We start from the raw sequence: 21,353 nt of genomic DNA, 5'->3' as shown, positions 1-21,353 counted from the left end.
GGAAGACGAAGGAGGCAGAGATGATCTCTTTTACTCGTGTTACGTAGCCAGCAACGGAATCGTTTCTCGAGGCTTCCCGAACGATTTAAACCTGTACCTTTGTCGACGATCCAGTGCTCTCGTCGGCCGCGACGGCAACCTTCCGCCGTGGCATTCTTCGAAGGAGCAAAAAGTGTCCCTTGCGCGACCGTGGACGCTTGATATAAACGGTGAGGTCGTTTGTCCGTTCGCGCATTCCTAACACCGAAATTGCATACCTCCGTATATATGCGTGCATACGGGCTGGAAACAAACGAATAGGGTTGTTCGGGTACCATGGAGAGTCCACTGGGACGGGACAGTGCAGGGAAAGGGGTCGGTGGATGGGGGATGGGGGATGGGAGATGGGTGACGGGGGTCGAGGGATGGGAGAAGAGGGCGTAGGTGGGACAGGACATGGATACGGGGACAGTGCGGGAGGAAACGAGATACGGGCCAGAGAGAAAGAAAGAGAGAAGGATAGATGGAGATAGGGTGTACGGTGGTGAAGCGGGGCAGAGAGGTGAGCAGGGCGGGGGGTGAAAGGGATAGATACGGTGGTGGTGCCGATGGTGGTGCCAGTGACTCGGTCGAACGACGAGGGGTTTGGAAAGCGTAATCGTTCTAGCCCCGCGACTCAACGAACTGCCCCTACGCTTCGTACCTACACCCTCCCCCCCCCCCCCCCGAGGCTCGGTGCCCGTTCTCTCGCTCGCTATTTATTGCCCGCACTCGGCCGGTTCACAACATAAATATGTTACACCTATGACCACACCTATTGCCCACTGCTCGCGAATTCCTCCGCAGGTGTGCGCCTGGTCCGCGAAAAGAATTACGCGGATAAGCGGATGAATGTTTCGTTCTCGTCCTATGGATATCTCTGTTTCTTCTGCTTTGCGCGTTCGTCGATTATTTTTCTTTTTTATTTCGTGGATGTGTGATTTTCTTTCTTGCCCGAGATGATTACCTCGCGTAGGAAATTTGTCATCTCGCGCGAGCATCCGATGGCGCGATTACGCGTTACGCATTCGCTAGAATCGGTGCGCGATTGGTTCGATTATTTACTCGGTTGTTCAAGTAGAGCGATCGATTTTACTTTGCATAACAGATATATTTAAGCCTTTGTTCGAAATGTAATAATTACAGCGATCGCGTAAACTTGGTAAACGATCGAGGGTTGGGTTCGTACGCAGGTATATTATCGTCCATTCCCTCCTCAAAGTGTTTGTTTGGTAAGCAGAACCTGTCGACGACCTCTTACGTAAGAGAAAGGGTCTCCAACGACACGAGCACGGGAGCCGAGGGTAACGTAAGCGCAGAGCTGTCGAGGGTTCGGAGCAGGGAGGGTCGTGTTTTCGAAGATAAAAGAAGGACCAACTGTTGAATATCGGCCAAGCCAGTGTTACGACCGCGTCTACGTCGTCGTCTACCTTCGATTAATGTAAGACGAACGAATTCGTTGCGGACACCCACCCGACGTCGATGAATTTTAAATACAAACGCACCCATATCCCGCCGTTAAGAATAACGAAACTACTACTTACGTTCTTCGTGATTCTCTTTGTGTATCGAAACTGCTTTGGCCCGCGGTCTATCGATGATCACAGGCACACACAACACGCCTGTCTTCTTCTCTTTCGTCCAGTAAAGATTTTCTTTACGACGCGACGATCAGGATACGGTCAAGAGCGAAACGAGTCGAACCACGATTCGCGATAAATAAGAAACGAGACGGATAGGGCAGAGAGAATAAACGTACGACGGAATGTCGAGGGAAGGAGTCGACGCGACGCTCGTCTTTCGGTGGTGAGTCGGTTGGAAGCTCGACTCGCGGACTCGACGCGGAAAAGCTCGACAGCTCCGCGGACGCACGTGCAACTCGGCCGCGTGGCACGTGGTGTTTGTCGGAGTGGCTCGGCTCGAAAGCCGCTCAGCAGAGCTTGCAAGCTCTCGAGCTTTCATTGGCCGATGGGTGGAAACTGCGCATGATTGCGGGTGTGGCCAGAACTTAAGGGGCGGAATAAGCTCGGGGTGACGATAGGACATCGCGAAAGGGGCACGTCTTCGTGGGTGTCCACGTTTCCAGCGCTATCCCACCCCTAATGTGCTTTTTCCTTAAAATATCTAGCCAGCGTGTGAACCGCTCTCCCGTCCGAGCTTCGAGAACTTGCCAACTGACTTCTTCGATCCGAACCGTGGGTGTGTGCGGGGGGGCGGGGGGGGGGGGGGGGGGAGGGGGGGGAGGGTATATCGGTTGGACCGGAAGGGTAATTAAGGTGAACTAATGACATCGAAGATTCTCCGGGACACGGTCTCGCAGGTTAATGCTCTTTATGGTGATATTATTCATCGAACATTTTTGCGACGATATTCGAAGAAACTTTCGCTAGTGCTCTTAACACCGAAACGGAAAGAACCAAGTTGGCGCGTCGTCGTCCCGCGAGTGTAAAAAAGCGAAAAAAATGTGTGTACGTGCCGGGGTATATGCACCCCAAGACGTAACGTTCCAAAAGGTGTGCGTGCATCGGTATAGAAAAATTCTAATTTTCTTAAGCGTCGATGGTCGTGTATCCGATATACGATCGAGTGGTATACAAATTTTTTTTTCTAGCAACAGGTGGAGTTCGAACGTTAACGAGAAAAGAAATTGAAGGGAAGCTACGGAGCTGGCTGCGCGCAAGTGTTTTTCGCGGAGCAACCCCTGGTCGTTCGTTAACAAATCAGCCAGCCCGGTAAATGTTTGACGAGGTCGCGTGTCCGCGGTAAAGCGAAAGTCTAATCACGGCCGACCAATAAATAAATCGGTCTAGCTAAACAACAAATCAGTTAGGAGGATTGGTGTGATTTCAGGGAAGAGTACGCGGCGGCCGGTGTTGCGCCGGGATGGGATGGGCGATTTCCATCGCGTATTTACACGGTATGCCTGCTGATTGGCGTGCACTACCACCGCCGTTTTAATGATTTACTCTTGGAGAATGGCATTCGGGCTAGACTGGCGTAACGCGATTTATTATCGATCGTCGTTCACGCCGAGCGAACGTAATTTAGTTACTCGTCGTAGCTTTTCCGCGAGCGCCATCTAACGACGTTATTTTATTAGGAAGTCGAGATCGAGCCGAAAAAACGTCTTCTGCCCGTCAGACGGCAAAACGTTAATACTTAATGCCGCGTCGTCTCGACGGTCCAACCGATTATACGTGTGACATCAACTATGGAATGCAATTATGACGCGAACGGCGCAAGTCGCGGATACGGATACGGCTGATCGCTGTTTCATAAATTCGCAATAACGCACAGGTCGACCGTGAGTGACGCGTCATATATCCGCTAACGCGGAACATTTATGTGCACTCGTGGCATATAATTGCAATTAGAGCGGAATTCATTTACATCGATCGACGTTCGATTTGTTCGAGGAGGAAAGCACGGATTTACGCGGGCTCGGTTTACGCGTTGGTCCGCGTCTGGATTTATTTCCGTACACGTCAATCCTGCCACCGCGCCGCGATGTAAATGGTATTAGATTAGCGCGCAACGCAGGCTCGCTATACCGACCATTACGGAAGAGAAAATCCACGGTCCGGTTCCATTCTACAACAGTGCCCTCCAAATTTTTTCGAAGAAGTTTCCTATAACAAAAAAAGAAGAATTCTTTGTACGATTTATATATTGATCTTTTCGGCCATTTTTTATACGACGTAAAAACGGCGATGCAGGAGCCTTCGTCTTTCTCCAATGGCTCGCAATGCATGAAATACGTGAAAACTATCGGCCAAGTGCTCGAGCCAATATTGAATTTCGCAAAAGTACCGCGGAATTGTTTTTCACGTATGGCAAATATTCGCTCGGTTAAAAGTACTTACGCAATTTCAGTATCTATCTGCGCAGCTATTTCTCGCGCGATGTTTCTTCTCTATTAGCGCTTTGAATTTACAAATGAAAATTTACTTGCAAAATAATGTTTGATAAAGGTAACATTGTCGTAATCGATCGAAAATGTTATTAACGAACAAATTATTCTCTAACGCATCCGAAGAAGTGTAATAGAGTGAACGAACAAAGTTTATTTGCTAGGACGACCATATCGTTGTGGATGAATTTGTATCGTCGGCAAGCAAGGCCAGCACCGTTTGCTAAATAAATAAATTCCGTCTTTATTGTATTAAAAAGACCCTTGTTACCAGGAACGTGCTCGTATTCGTTCAAACGATACTATTTACAGTATACGGTAATAACAAGGATAGGGGAAGCGTTAATCGAATAGAAAAATGTGGAAATACGAACGATAACGGGAAAAGTAAAAGGGGGTTCCTGCTTGAAATTTCATTTCGATTTTTTTAAATACCGCGCTCCGCACGGCCACCGCATCCAGGATTAAAAGCTAATTCGAGCGATCCAGTTTAATTGAGCGATTAACGGCTAAATAAAGCCCTCCACGCTCTCTCTTTTTGCTCTCTTCCTCTCTCTCTCTCTCTCTCTCTCTCTCTCCTCCATCCTGTCGCTCGCTCTCCTCTCCCTCGCTATCCCCTTTTAGAACAAATCGTTCGTGATGGTGTCCAGCTCGGTGGAAAATATAATTCAAAGATATTTATGGCTGGATTACCGCTGGAATTGGGTATCTAATATACATGACCGGTTCCGCTAGCCGGCCGGATTTTAACTGTCCACCGGGGGGTTGCGTTTAAACGTTTTAAAACGATGCGAATAGCGATTGCGCGCGAACGTTCGCCGATTATGCGTCGATACGATCGCGATCGGGGCACGGGAACGTGCGTGTGCCAACCAGCGAATCGAGTAGCTGAGTTCGCGGCACCCTCGATTCTCAATTTCGTAAAGGGAACAAAGGGGAAAAGGGACAAGAGTTTCCCAGCGGTTCTGGAAAAGGATTAGCCGCAATTGATAGCCACGAGGACGGAGGACGTGCTCGAACCTGGCGTTACGCACCAGAGCACCGACTCTGGTCAAACTATTCGCGTTTCGGTTGTGTCCCAAGTTTGCGTAAATTTCGAGTTACAAGGGAGAAAAAAAGCAAAGATCAAGAGTCGAGCAAAATCCAACGATACCGTTTGTCCAAAATTAATTATTCGTTTCGAAGAAGCAAAGAGATCGTTTGTCCGTCACGCGTCGATCGCTTGGCCGTCCGTTCGCCGAACGAAGAAGTCGTAGACCGTGCCGAGTGTGGAATTAATTAGAAGCAGCTGCCGGCGCAGAGGCTAGGCGCGATCGCAAGGGGTAATTTTGATCCTGATCCAGAGTTAGGGCCAAGCTAGTGTCCAGTATCCAACGTTCTGCACTGTCCGGTGGTTAGTGCCGGGCCAGATGTCGCCACGGGCGTGACGTCACTGGTTAACTACCCTTTCGCAACCAACACCACCATCGCCACTACCACCGCCAACCCCCGGTACCTTCACCGCACCCGACGGATACGATATACGGGGATGATTCTGATTAATTACCGATAGTTACACAAGCTGACGCCATGCCGTTGACAACCCTCGTCAACGGCGTTGACCTTCCCTCCCGTTGGCCATCGAAAATCCCCTATCCGATTAACTTCTTTAAAACGACCGTTTTCGTTGCGAGGCGACGCCTCGTAAATGAAACAGTAATCGATTCACGTTGGTTAAAAGTGAACCGTCGTTTGTCCACGTCCTCGGGTCCGTGGAAGCAACATCGAATCGTTTTCCCATCGTTCGCGAGACTCGCGATCTTCGTTAAAACGCGAAAGAGGCGAAGCGAATCCGGCACCGAACGCCACGGCAAATCCATTTATCGATTCGTCGAGGTTTAATTCATTCGGAGGGCCGCCATCGAGAAGAATTGTTATGCGAGAAGGGATGAAAACGCCCGTGCACTAGCATCCCCTCGCGAGATGCATCGGGCCACGACCGACCGATCGGACCGCCAATATTTGGCAATTACGAAATATGAGTTTACATTTAATAATTGCGGTAAACACCGGCGGACGCGGCGAGTGACCACAGGGGGTGGGTCCGACGAGATATGGTCGCGCGCGTTTGTTCGCTAGCTCGCTCGCTCATCTCGCGTTTGGGGTAAATTCCGATTTACCCTCCGTGATAGGCATTATTCGACGCAGCCCGCGACTACGTTTTATTCGCTCCAACACGCCGCGAACCTCTGTTTCCCTTTATCATCGTCCGCCGAGATAAATGTCCGCCGCCGCCACCCAAAACTTTTTGTTCTCGTGGCTCACACACGCGAAAATTTGTCACGCTCGCGTCTGCCTTCGACGTGATTTTTCCGCTCTCTCCCTCTTCGCATCACGCCGCTCGCACGCCACTCGATCGGTCGAGTTCGCGTCGATTAAACCGCCAAACACTTGAGAAAATGTTCGAACACGGATCGACAGTGAGAGGAGGCTATCGAGAGGCTCGTAGACGACACGAGGCTCTGTCCTCCGTCGCTTCCCAGAGCCGTACGAGGGTTGGAATAGAATCGAGGGTGGACCGCTTTATTATACATTTCTTTACTCTCTATTTCCGTAAGTATTCTCGATGTCTATGTTCTGCATATTGCCCAATTACTATTTAAACGCTTAATAAACATACAGCTTTGCTAATTTGAGTTTTTTCTGTTTAGAATTTGGACCAATCGCGGATCTTACCCTCTGGCCATCTAACTCATCTCGTTGAATTGCGTAAGTTGACTTTGATTAACCATGGGGATCAATGTATTCAATCGATGTTAATCGGCATCTCCCAGGGGATATTAGGAGCGACAGGTTGCGCAGGTATCGGTGCGATATTTGCGATACATCGCGGTTATCGTCAGCGACGGTTATTCAAATGTAATATCTTGTCCACCGACGAAAATTACCTGCTTGGAAAATGTGTCCCACTGGTACATCGATTTTCTTTTGCCGCGCGCGACTCGTCCCCACCTGTCTCGTCGTCTCGTCTCGCATCCTTTCCTTTTTCGGACGAGTTATATTTTCCAGGCGAGCATTAACGACGACAATCAAAACACCAGCGCGCGCAATTGTCGTCGGAGCTTGTCGTCGATTCGTCGAGAACGCGAAACAGGTGCGGCAGGATTCAAATGGTCGCGCGGCGTTACGTAAATCTTGAGCGGAAGATCGATAAGCATTTTCTTCGTCCTCGAAGGCTGTTACGTGAATCCGTAGGAGGTCACTTTGTCACCTTTTATTCTCTCGTTCAAGATACTTCTCTCTCCGACTCTCTTCCGTTTCGTAGACGTTTTCCTCGGGAACTCAACCGCCTGTGTACACGCACACACGCGCCCTAAAACATCCCCCATTCTGCTCGGTGTCCTACAGCAGTTCAAAAAGTTCCCGAGCCACTCTCGACGCAAGCTGTTTCACCAAGGATCTCGCGCCTTTTTCCAATTTCTTAAAGAGCTGCGACAATTTATGTGAAGCGTGTTCATAAAGTACTGCCGCCGCCCCACCGGTTACCCGCCGCCCTCTCCGTCCCCTCGGTCCCTTCGGATTCTAACCTCGAGGAAGCCTGGAAACCGACCGCCCCCGTCCTGCCAGTCTCGCGGCGGAGTTTTTAAAAGTTACTTCGAGGTCCGTGTTTCTCGATACTTATTAGCTCCCGCCGCGCCGGGAGAGAACGCCCGATCGTTCTCGCACGTATCCGTCGGCGTCGGTGTGTCGAAAAAGTTTGGTAATATAGGGTGGCACGAGAGCGCACGCACCTCCGCGTTCGTTCGTTGCGAGCGCGTCTTTGTTTTCCAGCTTGGAGCGTGAAAGGACGATACGCGAGAGCAAACGAAAGGGGAGAAATTTCGGCCAAGGGGCGAAAACAATTGTACCGAGATCGATGATGGATGCGCATGTTTCCCATTCGTTTCTGAGAGTTTATTTTTTGAAGAATGCTATGCTTGGATCAATTTCAGATTAGATTAATAGACCAAAGGAAGAAGTTCTCTTCGAAGATGTAGGACTCTTCCTAAACAGACCTGGAGTTGGACCGTTAAAATTTACGTTTATTATCGCAGTTATCGAGAGACGGATAACGGAGGTCGTGAAGCGAAGGAACGAGCTAAACATCCGAAAGAAGATCGTGATCGTATGTGGATACTTTAGGAAATTGATTACGGGGGTGGTAAGGGGTGGCTAGATGGTTTATTGTTCCTCCGCGACGTGGCAGCACCCGTGCCTTGCTACGACGGAATCCATTTTAAAATGTTCCTCGCGCTCGTCAAACGCTTCGCTTTATCGTGACTCGTAACATTCGAATTCGATTCAATTCGATACTCTGTTCTTCGCGATGGATCTTAAAAAACCCTCTTCTAATCGTTGGTCCGTACCACAGCCCCTAATACTCGATTCGTTTGCGAAAAAGTATGCGTTCTAATTTACATTTCTCGCATCGATATTTTCGTCGATTTAATTGCAATTGTAACGCATTCCTATCCTCGTCGAATCCCGTCGAAGAGCAGAAAGATGATCCTCGATCGACAAAAATGAATGCCAGCCATTGGCTAATAACTCTGAATATCCAACATCGCGATTTGCGTAAAAGATTCAGCACGTCTCGATTAATCGCGAAACTTAACGAGCGTTCGACCGCAAAGTCCTCTCATTTGGAATTCCCGAGATCCGAAGAAGCGGACCGCCAGAGAGCTGGAACCGCGAATCGTAGGAATTTCTGTTCCGCGTTCCAGCAGAGCTCGCGACCTACCGTTTACATAGACCGTTGGACGTTGTCGAGAAGAAAACCGGGACGACGCGGAATCGAGCGCACTCACCCTCCGGAGTTAGATGGTGGCCGCGCCAACGGAACCGGCAAGGAGGGTTTCTACTTTCTTCTTTTCCAATTAAAATTCAACGCCCGTCGGACAGGCCGCGTAATTGGCCGAGATCTCTTTAAGCGGGAAAATTACCCAGAAGGGCTCGGCGAGCGGCAAAGGTTTAACAGTCGACTGCAAGACAGGTGGCGCGAGGGACGAGGAGCCAGGCCACAGCCCTCCTCCCGGCGACACCCTCGGGAGAGCAAAAATCCTGCCAATAAATAAATTTAAATACATGAATATCTAACCCATTCCCAATGTGCCGTGCCCTGATCGCGACTTTACGGGCTCATCCGGCTGATACCGATGGATCGCGGCCACGGCGTACCGACGAGGCCACCCGTTGTCTTCAACGAGAGAGTCACGCGTACGTCCGTACAACGCAAATCGGCCGAATATCGACTCAAAATCCTTCGTTGGTCACAAATTTTAGAGAGAAGACTGTTTCGCAGGACTCGTCCTCTTATTTTTCGGTACGATGGAATTTTATCCGTGGCACGCGAGCACTGCCGAATCCACGCCGTTTCGGAATCTTGAATTGCGACGCTTGCCACTGACGTCACCGGGCGTCTCCAAGCATACCCGTGTCGCAACCCCTTTCCTGTTCTACCTCCCTCCAGACGCGCACACACCCCGGCCACGGCCATAAAATCATGTAATTAGCTATATACCTCTTGTCCGTATTGCTCTGTCAGTGGTGCGGTGCGGTGCACTTTAGCGGCACGAGGAGGGGCGCCGAAAAGAGGGTCGGCGTACAGGAGAGCCAGGGAGAACGGAGGAGGGCTTGGTCCGGGAAAGGGGCACGGGGCACGGGGTGGCTCGGTTGTGAGAGGAGCGAGGGGGTATGAAGTACCCGCTAATTAATACCCTTAATTGCACCGACCCCAGCCTACAGCCGTTGCCAGGGCTGTACGTAGCTAGAATGCTCCACGGTGAACTCGTTTCAGCCGATCGTCGCTTCGCTCGTCGTCTTCGTGGATGCGCCTCGGCCACTCGAAGCCGGTCGAATTCTGTACCCTGCTTCGATCCAATTTTACCGAGTAAGCCGTTTAGAAACTCGCTCGGATACCGCGACGCGGAAACGGGTCAAACGATCTTTCTATTTTCCATACGCTGAAATTCACGACCGTTTCTAGTCGCCACCGATGCGTCCCTCTTGTGCGACGAGTCGCGAAAGTGCTCGCGCCTAACTCGACCGTCGACTTTGACCACTGAGTACCCTCTTAGATCGAAGGTTTTACCTCGATAAACTTTCTCGTTGCGTTTTTCCCCCGGACCTGGTATCCGGTTGGGCGCGAAAGTCGCGTTTGTTGTCATCGCCGGCTGCGTCGAGGGTGACCTGTAAAACGGCTGGCACGTTTTTATCGTTTCACCGTGAGCAAAAATATCGTCGGGGACCGTCCTAAGGTTCAGGCTGTCGCGGGTACACCTTGAGAAGGAACGAGGAAGAAATGGGGACGGAATTGGGAGAATAGAGGGAAACGGGACCGAGGGGGAGAGAAGCGTGGCGGGTCGTCTCCTATATCGACGGTGGCGTTAAGTTATGGCGCTATGCCGGCAACATGTCGCCGGGCTTGTTCGACAAACTTTTCAACCTCGATATATATTTTCCACGGGCACCCTTTTATGAGGCGTTGAGCTAGTCTTTTGAACCACTCGCCTCCCGGTAAACCGATTCACCGTATCGACATTGCGCCTCGCTCGCTTTTTGCTCGCGCGTCGTAAGTCGTCGAGTGATTCGTCTAAATCGGACACGGCTGACCCGTTTTACTCGAGGGATTCTTTGGCATATTTTTAGTCTAAAACGTATTCAGCGTTGACAAGTTTCTAAGAGTGTCTCGTATTTTGAGGAATCCGTGATTCGAAAGTCGTTTACCATCGCGGAATAGCGAACGAAAGAATAAAGTCACAAGAGCGTGCGCGTTGTAACTCGACAAACAACGCGTCGCGGATGTTACGGAGCCGGCGCGTTATGAGGCGTTTAACGAGTGCGGTTAACCAACCCGCCGGAAAACACCGGTGTTGTTCTCTAATATATGTACAGGTCGCGTTCGCGGCGACCCTGTTGGAGCATATGTTGCCAGGTTCCACCGGTCTTGGCATCGTTCTTGCGTTTCTCGTGTCATCCTGACTGGTACTTCCGGAAAAGATCGGGATAATTACCGTTTATTCGACGTTACGTTTGCATCGAATGCTGGCAAGCATTTCCGAGCGCTCGGTTGGATTATAAAATACCGAGTGAACATTTTCTGCCGATACTCGAACTCGTATTTTCTTGATCCGAAGCCTTTTAATCAATCATCGGCTCGAACGTTCAGCGAGTTTAAAAGATCACCGTTACTGGTATTGCAGTGAAAGTTGGTGGATCGGAACGGCCGATGGTCAAAGGAATCCGTTTATTGAATACGAACGTTCACTGACATTTTGATAAATTTGCGTGCTCACACGCGTGCACGCGTACTTGGGGCAGACGCAATCAAATAGACGCGATTAACGACGCGATCGTTAATTATCGTTCGGTAAATAACGAGAGGTATCGCATTGGCAAATTGTTCGAGGCGCTTTAATTGAACGCGAATTCATTTTCAAGTGGTTCGCCGGTTCGATTTTATTCTTTGTCACCGGCGATACGTTTCTCGTGATTGAATTTTTTGCAGGGGGATCGTTGGAACGGTGACTTTCAGCTGGGTTCGGTACCGTTTTCTCCGTGGCTGGACGATGCGATCGCGGTTTCGATGCGGGGACGATTAGATTTTGCTCATGTACAATTACAGCGTGTCATTGGCGGATACGCGTCGACATTCCACCCAGAACGCATCCAATTTCTCGTTCGCGTACCGGTTCGTTATTAATTAATTGTACAAAACGCGACCTCGGTCAATTGTACGCTTTCGTCCATTGTCGGAGAAGAAAGATTGGTCGCGAGGAATACGCAATTACCGATCGATCGTTCGTTCAGCCGATTTGCCTCATTTTGCCTCGCCTCGCCTCGCGCTCGAGATCACCCCGGAGCTCGATTTTACGTGGAAGTGGATTCGATTCATCGCGTTTCCGGCGTGAAAGCGAGCCAATGTAACTCCGCTCCGTGTTTATTATTAACATGTAATTGAATGGCGTAAGCTTGCACGGGCTCTATGTATATACATATATATCCCATTGTGCGAAGTCGCGTGAGCGCCGCAAGTTAATTAAGAGTCTCTAATGAACCAGCCGCACCGCAAACGACGGCAGCCCGACGCTGGCGTCTCGATCGATTAATTAAAAATCTTGCATCGTAGCCAGCCGACGGCAGACGCGCCAGCCTCGAAACTTGTCCGCGTCGCGCGTGCACCTTCGACCGAACGATAATAAGTATATGGTCGTTAATTCTGTTGATCGACCTTTCCATCGTTCTAGACGGTGTTCTTACTGGACGCGGAATCGCGGAATATTTCTTTCGCCTTTACGAGTTTTGTTTTCTCCGTTTAACCCTGCGAGAAATTAATAGGATGAAGCGTTGCGAGCTCAAAATCATAGAGAGACGGAAGCGTTCGACTGTAGCAACGATGCAACAAGATACAAGAATAGCGATGACAATTTACCGCAAACAAAGGAGGACGGATGAGAAGAACAAAGATGGAAAAGGAAATAAAAGCGGGATGTAGCCATGCCTAAGCCGAGCCAAACGAAGCAAATAGTCTGAATACCAGCGGTACTAATTAGTTATATAAAGGGTTCCTTACAAGCGCGTAGCTCGGGAAGCTTATACCGTTAATTAACATACCGAGCAAGGGTGCCAGCCGTGGCACCAGAGTCGAAGCCTTTCCGTGAAGCACAAGCCCTGAAACTGAAGAAACATTATCGAAGCAACTTTGTCGTCGCTTTTCCACGAGCGTTGAAATACATACGAGCGATCCACCACCACCGTCACCGCGAACAGGAAGAGAATATTCGACGGAAAATTACCATACAAAGTGGCGCGTAATCTTTTCCGTCTTCAGCGACGACTTAAACACCGTCGTCGTCGGGGAAAAATTTTTCCAAATATTTTACCGTTTCTACTTCCTCTTCGAGAACCCGTGGCAGCCTTCGAAGCCGCTACGTCTGCCTTCCAAGACCTTCCTCTCGCGAAGCAGTTGTAGTCGATCGACAAACAAACGTATTTTGGAATTCGTTAATTCCGTGTTTTCTTTATCCCGGACGGGAAAATCCTCCAGACCGCAGCCAAATCTCCTCTCTGCTATCTACAAATCTGCATAAAACCGTTGCCGCGTTCGTCCCCTTTGTCCCTACGCCCGCCACGTAAGGCTGTAAATTTCGATGTTTCGCGTGTTTGAGAAACGGATTTTTTCTGGTCGTGCTTCATGCTTCGCGCCACTCGCAAACGAGCGATATTTATGACGGGACTTAAGGGACGAATCCCATTCGGACGACGACTCTTTTGGCGATCTTTGAAATTTCTTTAAACGAAACATGTAAAGAACACTAATTTGAACTTTGACGAACTTTTCCATTTTTCACCGTTTCTTTTTCACTCAGCCAATTTCTACTCGCCGTCGACAATGCCGTTCTCGTGCTAATTGCGCGTCGTCGAATCCTCTGACGGAAATTCTCAGACGGAACGGGAGAAATGGAGGGTGGGGGTGGGTGAGTGGGGTGGATTATTATTGAAATCTAGTTACCAGTTCGGGCGCGCGACAACTTATTCGTCCCGTCTTTAAATAACGCGAACCCGACGCAACCAAGAGAATGCGGAGAGGAGCATCGAAAGAGTTTCGGATGAAACGAACGTCCAGGGAGGGAAGTTTCCTCCTTTTTTTATCGCATCGACCGCATCGGTTCGATTCGCCGGAAGTTGTGCCGCACGGAACTAACGAGGTCTTAACTCACGCCAGTGCCATAAACGTTGGCCGCAGAAAGTCTGCGAACCGAGCGGGTCGCTTCTCTTCTTTTCCCTCCTCTCGGGGATCGTTGGATAACAATGAGACGAACCAGTTGCCCGACACGGGGGTCGCAAATGCTCGAGTGTGTCATCGGCGTTCGTATACAGTCACCAGAGTGTGCGCATCGGCTCCCTAAATAGGTTTTTGCGATACCTCGAACCAGACGCGTCGACAAAGTCAGGCAGCAAGAGACGAACGTGGGATGGCAACTTGGATGTCGACGGTGGCTAGGAGTTGGGGTGGATTCGACCCCTCTTTCGTATCACCGTCTAATAAGAATCGCAAGATAACGTCAAGGTTTGATCGAAGAACGTCATTCTTTGGCTAATACCGCGAAATTTAATATGAAATCTACTAATCAAAAAAATTTTTGTTTAAATGACGTATCAATCGCATACATTTTCCGTTCATGCGTGAGCCATTCTCCACGCTTACGAGCTGCTGGCGAATAACGAAAGAACATCAAGGATTACGCGCGTCGTAGATACCGATGCAAAATGCTCGATATTCGCGGCACAAGTCGAAGGGTGGCGCGCCTCCTCCGCGTGTGCCTGTACATAGCCGAGCCTCCGCGGTAATCCTGAGTTATGGCGGATTATATCATCAATTTAGCCGACCAGGATCAGGTGCAGCGAGTACCATCGGCAGCCAGGATATATTCGCGTGCCTATATGGAACGGTGCTCCCTTCGCTTTTCCTCCAGCGACGCACGACCCTCTAACGCGAGCATCCAACGTCCCATAACACGACCATAACGCGAAACAACTTAACGCGTGTGTTGCAAACACCGAAATCTCCGATCCTCCAACTCCGTTCCTCCTCTTTCCATCGAGCGTTCGGCGGGAAATATCTTCCATTTTTTGACGCACGGAATCCCTGCCACGAATTGCAAAAATATCGTGCAACGATCTGACAGCTCGTAGTGGTTATCTGTATCGACGTAACGAGACGTACGAGGTCGTCCCGAAATCAACCTCGAATTGCCAGCTAATAAAATTTCAAAGTGGTTTCACAAATTTTAGCATGTACTAAATTTTCATATAAGATCTGGGTCGCGTTAAATCGAAACGACAACTACGTATAACAATAATACTTTCTCTACTCTTAATGTTCAAGAGTAACCATTCGGGGGTTGATTTCGGAGTGCCTCTCGGATTTCAGTGCAGCAACGGCGACCGTTTGTTCGCGTTTAGGGGCGTACAGGTTCACGAGACACTGGTATCGATATTTACGCCGGTGGCAACGGGTATAATCTCTTTTTTCTGTAAACGTCGATACACGTCGCAAGGGAAAGGACCGTTCGGGGAGGCGCAGCGACGGAAGAGTTCGAAGGAAGAACGATACGCCTGTCGTACGTTACCCAGCAGATACCTCGGGGGATCGAGCCGCGGCAGCGGCGCAACCAGTGAAAGTATAAATCCGCTAAAATATCGAGAGATTAGCGTTCGGACGCGTCGCCCGATAGCTGGCCGAGGCTCAGGCCCAAAGCCGACACCCGCCCCTATCCACCCGCGCTAGTTCCGTCCTTTTCCTGTTTCCTCGCGTCGCAGTTGCAACCCTGGTCAACGGAATCCGCCAACAGAGAGAGGAACACAGAGAGAAAGAGAGAGAGAGAGAAATCGCCGCCATTTTTTCTCGTAACAATAATTTGTCGTTATCAAATAACGGCGGCTCGGTCCGGCGCGGCGGGCGGCTTTGCGAACGCGACAATAAATGCTGGCGAAATAAAATTTTACTGCCGAATAATATCCGTGCGGGAGTTTGTTGCTATTGAATTCCGCGACCGTTCCGTAACGATCTCGATAAACTACGGCCTTGGTCCGAGCCTCGCCGTTGGTGCAGCGGGTACTCTTCGGGGTCGCGAATCCCCTCGGTGATATTCTCGGGAGCTTTAAGGCAGGCTTCTGGTTTGTTCGGATGCAAAATCGAGCTTTTCTATTAATTCTGTTTCCTAAGACATTGAAATCCTACATATGAACTTTTTTGAGCCTTCGACTCTAATCGTATACCACCTCGGATACCGAAGACACAGAAATTTAAAGGGGTCTTCCCTCGCAATCGGTTTCTAATTACGAGACTATAGCCGCGTCGAGGTCCCGAGGGTAGGGTACGTTCCGCGGAAGGTCGCGTCCAAGACGCTGGAAGGGTTTCGAACGCACAATCGAGTCCCTTCTGGAGGAGCCGTTTACGCCTCGCGGTACACGCGAAACACGGAGACGGGTCGAGTCTACCGCAGAGAATAATGTTAATGAAATACAGATATTATCTCTATACAAGGGTCCCTAGCGTTCGCCGCGCAAGAATCGTCCGTTTCGCTCGAGTTTCGTCTCGCCCTTGCATTCCGTTTCTCGCCGCGAAACACATTTAACGCGAGCCGACGCTCGTTAAACGCGCTCTCCTTAGTCGTTCGACCGAGTACAAAATCGCGAACCGAACTAAAACGGCAAGGTACGAGCGGTACGCAGGGCGCGTCCGTGGACAATACTTCCACCGGTACCGCGCCACGTCCTGGAGCTTGCTAAATAACGTGTAAACCACACCGCGCTCGATACGAGATTCGATTACGAACCTACTCGTTCCGATGATAAGAAGATGGGAATTCAACGATCGTAACCGTGAAAATTTAATGGCGCGCAAGCAGCGAGAGATTCGAGCAAACGAACGAGAAACGTCGAATAAAACGTGAAATAAGTGAATTCTGTAATGTATTTTTAAAAGGCAATCAAAGATGGGAAACGAAGAAGACAGCTGGAGTTTGAATTTCATTCGACGTCACGCGAAAATGTTAAAATCCTCGATCCGTGCACCGTGTCCGCACCCGGCGAGCGTTCCCTTCGCGATGGATCGAGAGCTCGACGCGTGCGCTCGCAGGCTGATTTTTTCAAAAGCGGCCTAATTAAAGAACGCCTGACAAAACGTTAATTAAAGCACTCGAAAAGCCGAGTGCCATTAAAGGAAGAAGAGGGAAGGCGACGGAAGACTAGGAGGAGAGAAATTACAAGCGCGCGCAAAGGAGGACACGGAGAGGACGCGGTGGGACAGGGAGGAAAGCAAAGGGGACGGCGAGAGAGACGAGAAGGGCTTAAAAGTTGGAGCGCGTCCGTGCTAGTTGGTATAGCCTGGTTAGGGCGGGCGAAAGCAGCCAGCAGGCAATTCCTAACGGGTGGAAAGATATGCAAATGCGCGAAAGGGAGGCCACGGGGTAATGTCGAGCTACCTGAGCCGAGCTGGGACGCAATAATCATTAAAAACTAAAACGCGTCCACCTTTCCCTCTCCGCCTACTCGCGGGGACCGTGCTCGCGTCTAGGGAGTAAGGGCCAGAGGGTGGAGGTACGAAACGGAGGAGGAAGATTGGCCGAAACGGAAAGGGGGCTCGAATGGGTCGGCGGAAGGAGCGAAGTTAGCTTGAGCTTAGAAAGTTACAGCTTCTCCTCCGCGAACACCGCCGTGCGGAGGGGCTTCGCGCTAATTTCGCAGTCGCACGGCGAAGCTAGTAGCGTATCGAGCTAGGGCTCCCTTGGGATCGTTCAACGTACACGCGTATTCGATAACACCGAGATCGATGCCGGAAGAACGAGGCGACGTTTCACCAGCGTCGCTCGCGACACGCCTTCCATAGCGAGAATATTATCTCGCGAACGGCCGACGAGATACCGCAACGAATAAAGAACTGAAACAAGGCCCGAACGGTACGTTACGGCCACGATTACGTTAAATAAGATTTCAGCGACCGAAATTGAATAACTTAGCTCCGTGCGTAATCGCTGGGAAATAGGGTCTTGATACGCGTTTATCCGAGGTGTAACTGTATTCGCGACCGTCGAGCGAATTGGTATGTGTGCGCGTAACAAACTCTATTGTAACGCTAATTTATGAATATTAACTCAACGAGCGAGCGGTATTATTAACGGTCCAGGGGTCCAATTATCTGGCGCGCGAGGCAATCGATACACCGGGAAATAATAATTAATAACATAAAGTTAATACCGCAGGCTTCGGAAAACCGTGCGCGATCCCGCACCCTTTTAATCACCGTGGACCTTTGCCCTCTCTCCTGCGATCGTATCGCGACAACCACCTCCGTAACTCTTTCTTATTAACGGCGAATCGTCTCGCGACGCGACCAGCTTCGAAATTTCCGGTTCGCGCGGTCCTCCGGCAAGAGAAGAACGCGACTCGATTTGCCCTTATTTATCGCGATTTAATGGTTCGCCGGGTACCCTCGCCGCCGTATCGTTTAATCGATACGAGGTATAGGAAACTGGGCAAGAAACGGCGTTACACGAAAGAAGCAACGTTACAATGGCGAACCTCGAACGGAATGGCGCGCGGCGGGTCCGATGGACAATTCTACGTCCTCAACCCTTAGACGTTGTGGGCCCTCGAAGAAATATATTTGCTGGGAATACATGGTTATCGGTAAATTGGAAAGTTACGCGAGCCGATCGCTACGATCCACGATTGTCCACCGTTTAGAACAGTCATCCGTTCTACGGTGGGTCAGCGGGAGGAGAAAACGAACCCGAGAATCGGAAACACGAGAACGCACGGCGTTCAGGCATTAAAGCGCGCTCGACTCTGCCAGGGAACTTCATTTAAGAGTCCTTGTTTATAAACTGAAACAGGACGCGGCGGAATATAATTTCGCTTCTAATTACTCTGAGTGCTTTGCTTCTTTCACGGAAAGCGAGCCGTCCCGTGGTGGCGCGCTGCAGAAGTTTCGTCCGTCGACGAAAACGCCCGAATCCGATCGAGCCGGCGTCCAGCCGGGACGATTGTTGTACGGTCGCCGCCATAAGTAAAAACTTAATAAATAGCCGGAAGAAAGACCGAGACAGGAAGCGCGAGCGCGGACAACGAGGAGGAGGACGACGAGAGAGGAAAAAAACAGCGAGCAGGGAAAGAAAAGCTGCGGCAGAGAGACGGAGGGGGGGGGGGTCGAACAGGGGGCGGGGTAAAATTCTCTGATAATTAAGACCGTTTTAAGGAAAAAGAAGCGAGCTCTTCGTTTCTCCGTTCCGTCGACTCTCGGTCGGTCGGTATCCTTGCATCCTCGAGGAGGCTAATTAATTTAATTACCGCCTTCACCAGATTTACCCCCAACCCTCTCCACGGATACCCGACTTCGGAATGGCTCTGTGTTTCTCGATTCCGCTCGGAAGTACAATGATTTCGCGATGGTCTCGGCCCGCGGAGAGAAACGATTCGATCGGCTCTCTCTCGTTCTCCCATTTTCTCTACCTCTGTCTTTCCCGTCCTCTCTCTTCTATCCGCTCGATTTCTTCGAGCGAAACTCATGAATGACGAGAGCGACGAGAAAAAGGTTAACTATCGAGCGCATATTTATGAGTGGCCGCGTCGCGGGCCAAAGGAAACGGGCCGAAGCCTCGCGGAAGCTTCGTGGAATTTAAATTAACCGGAGCCACTTACCATTCTTAATTGAACCGATATTCTTGCTAGACGCTCGATCCAATTAACACTCGTTCTCTCTACGCGATCCGGTCGTTTCGTCGTTGGAGCGTTCGCGAGCTCGTTGACGCGTCGTCGTTCTCGTTCCGGGTTCTCCCGCGTCGTCGAGATCCGAATTGATATCGCGCGATACGGATCGATATTAGAAACGACGGAGAAACAAGGAAAAAAAGACACCTACCTGCCGTACGAAACGACCAACGTTTCGTATTTTCCAGGGCCCCTCGACCCGCGCCTATAGACCGTAACGAGTAGTAACGGCGTGGCAGGAAAAGCCCGTTAAATTTAATGTTTATCGACGACAGAGAGCGTAAAATTTAATTAATCGAAAAGTGATTATGAGCGAAAGCACGGAAGCAGAACGCTGATTCTATCGGTCGCGATCAGCCCATAAGCCCACGGATGGCTGGCCATAACCCTTCGAGTCCATTTTACTTCACTCCGTGGACCTGACATAGCAGCCAGCTGGTGTTACGCGACGCGTTTCGATCGGTTCACTGCCATCCAGAGGCCTATACCAACCTAATCAGCCCGTCCTTCCTCTATGGTTCGTTCCTCCGAGCCACTTTTCCCCTCGATTTTGCCTTCGCGGTAAAACAGAATCGCGAAAAGCTGATAAAAATTGAAAATGCCTTTCTTTTCCGTCGCTTACATAAATTGTTATCGGATGATATTCGTGTTCGAGGTCTAGAAACTATCGCTAACCTCTTGCTCGCTCCTCAAACGTTCACGTCTTCCGTGGCTTCGCCGCATGTTTTCGCGAAAGTTGCCACGGTTGATTCACGGAACGATCGTTGGTTGAAAAATACGCCGAATAATCCACGACAAACATTGCAATTGATCTCGTCGAAACGGATATTGTCTGCGCGCGGGAAACAATAAAAATTACAACGCGAATCGCGAAGGATAGAAGTAAATGAAAGCCAATGGAACGGAGAAGTACGTGTGCCTCGATACGGTTGTTTGCATGGCAGGGAGTGTGTTTGTTAAGAACGAACGATTCGCGTCGGGGATCGCATCGAGCGAAGCGTTCGAAACCGCGCTCGCAAAACCCGAGCGGAACACGCAAATTGGAACAAATTGATTTTCCCCCGCGACATCTATTAAAGTGACGGAAGTGAGTCACGGTATTAACGAGCGTCGCAATATCGAAACGACCAGCCTCCATCGTCGAGGTTTTCGAGCAAATTGGATTTTCGTGAGAAACATTATGACACCCCTCGTAATTGCCGCGCGATAGCGATACACGCGTTTTATATGACCGTGTAAACGATCGCCTAGCATCGGAATAGACGCGCGAACCTTCGATGCCTATCGTTTGACGATAGAACGTAAAACAAGTATCGGATAGCGAATCGATAATCTATTTACTCTGTCGGATTAGTTTGTTCGACGCTTGGATGCTGCGACGGGACGTGGAAAAAGGTAATACGTTGATTTCTCTCCGAGTGCTAATTTGCTCCTCGTTCCGATGCTAATCGCAGGATGGTTCCCTTCAGTCCTGACACTTCCACTTCTCTTTGTCAAGCCTTTCGATAACATCTTGATCGAAGATGAAAATCGACGAAACCCGAAATCGAACCTTAATCTCGCCGGAATTGGCTTTCGCTTGGGTCCGTTATCGCGACCGCTATCGTGGTGATCTTCGATTAGTCTACGTCTATTTAAAACTGAAAAGTTTCGGTGTATCGTGAGCCTGGGGAAACGACGCCCTCGTATTAATTCCGTAGGCCTACCAGCGATAATGTCTCTCTCCTTGCGGTGTTCCCCAGGGTGGCGTGAAAGCATTCCCTTTAACGACGGTGAATCGAGTCGCGAGATAGGCGATCGTCTCGTCGATTACGTTAAGGAGAACGGGTAATTACGTGTCCGTGTCTCGATTTTCGTCCGAGAAATCGTCGAAACGTCTCCTACGATGACTAAGTGGCCTTGCCAGGTATTTACAGAACAAACCAAGATCGCGAAATTAGTCGTGGATCTAATCGAGGTACGTCCAACGCTATCTTCGTTCGGCGATCATAAACTGAAGAAGGTACCTCGAAGGATAGACTTTTTCCAAGAGGGAGCAAGCTCGGGAAATCGGTGGCGCGTACGAGGCGTTAAAATTAACGGCGTTGTAACAAAGTATCGTAAGTCTGTCCGACTGGATAGGAGGGTTCGCGAA

General features: G+C 50.1%; 1 protein-coding gene across 5 annotated transcripts in view; it reads right to left on the bottom strand.

The window, feature by feature from the left end:
* The window catches only part of LOC128887524 (LIM domain only protein 3-like), a 77,566-nt gene extending 57,458 nt beyond the window's left edge, over window positions 1-20,108 (bottom strand). Inside the window, exon 1 of one of the 5 annotated variants that reach the window (XM_054143532.1) lies at window positions 19,895-20,108. The gene's annotated coding sequence lies outside the window, so the exon portion shown is untranslated. Of the gene's footprint in view, window positions 1-1,562; window positions 1,956-12,559; window positions 12,602-19,150; window positions 19,648-19,894 lie in introns of those variants that run through there. The other 4 variants (XM_054143527.1, XM_054143530.1, XM_054143531.1 and 1 more) reach the window with 4 other exon arrangements.
* Window positions 20,109-21,353: the final 1,245 nt, after the last annotated feature.

The sequence above is a fragment of the Hylaeus anthracinus genome, unplaced genomic scaffold (assembly GCF_026225885.1).
Source record: "Hylaeus anthracinus isolate JK02 unplaced genomic scaffold, UHH_iyHylAnth1.0_haploid 11989, whole genome shotgun sequence".
NCBI classification, from domain to species: domain Eukaryota; kingdom Metazoa; phylum Arthropoda; class Insecta; order Hymenoptera; family Colletidae; genus Hylaeus; species Hylaeus anthracinus.
The sequence above is the reverse complement of the archived record's forward strand: the minus strand, read 5'-3'. Positions and strand labels throughout refer to the sequence as shown.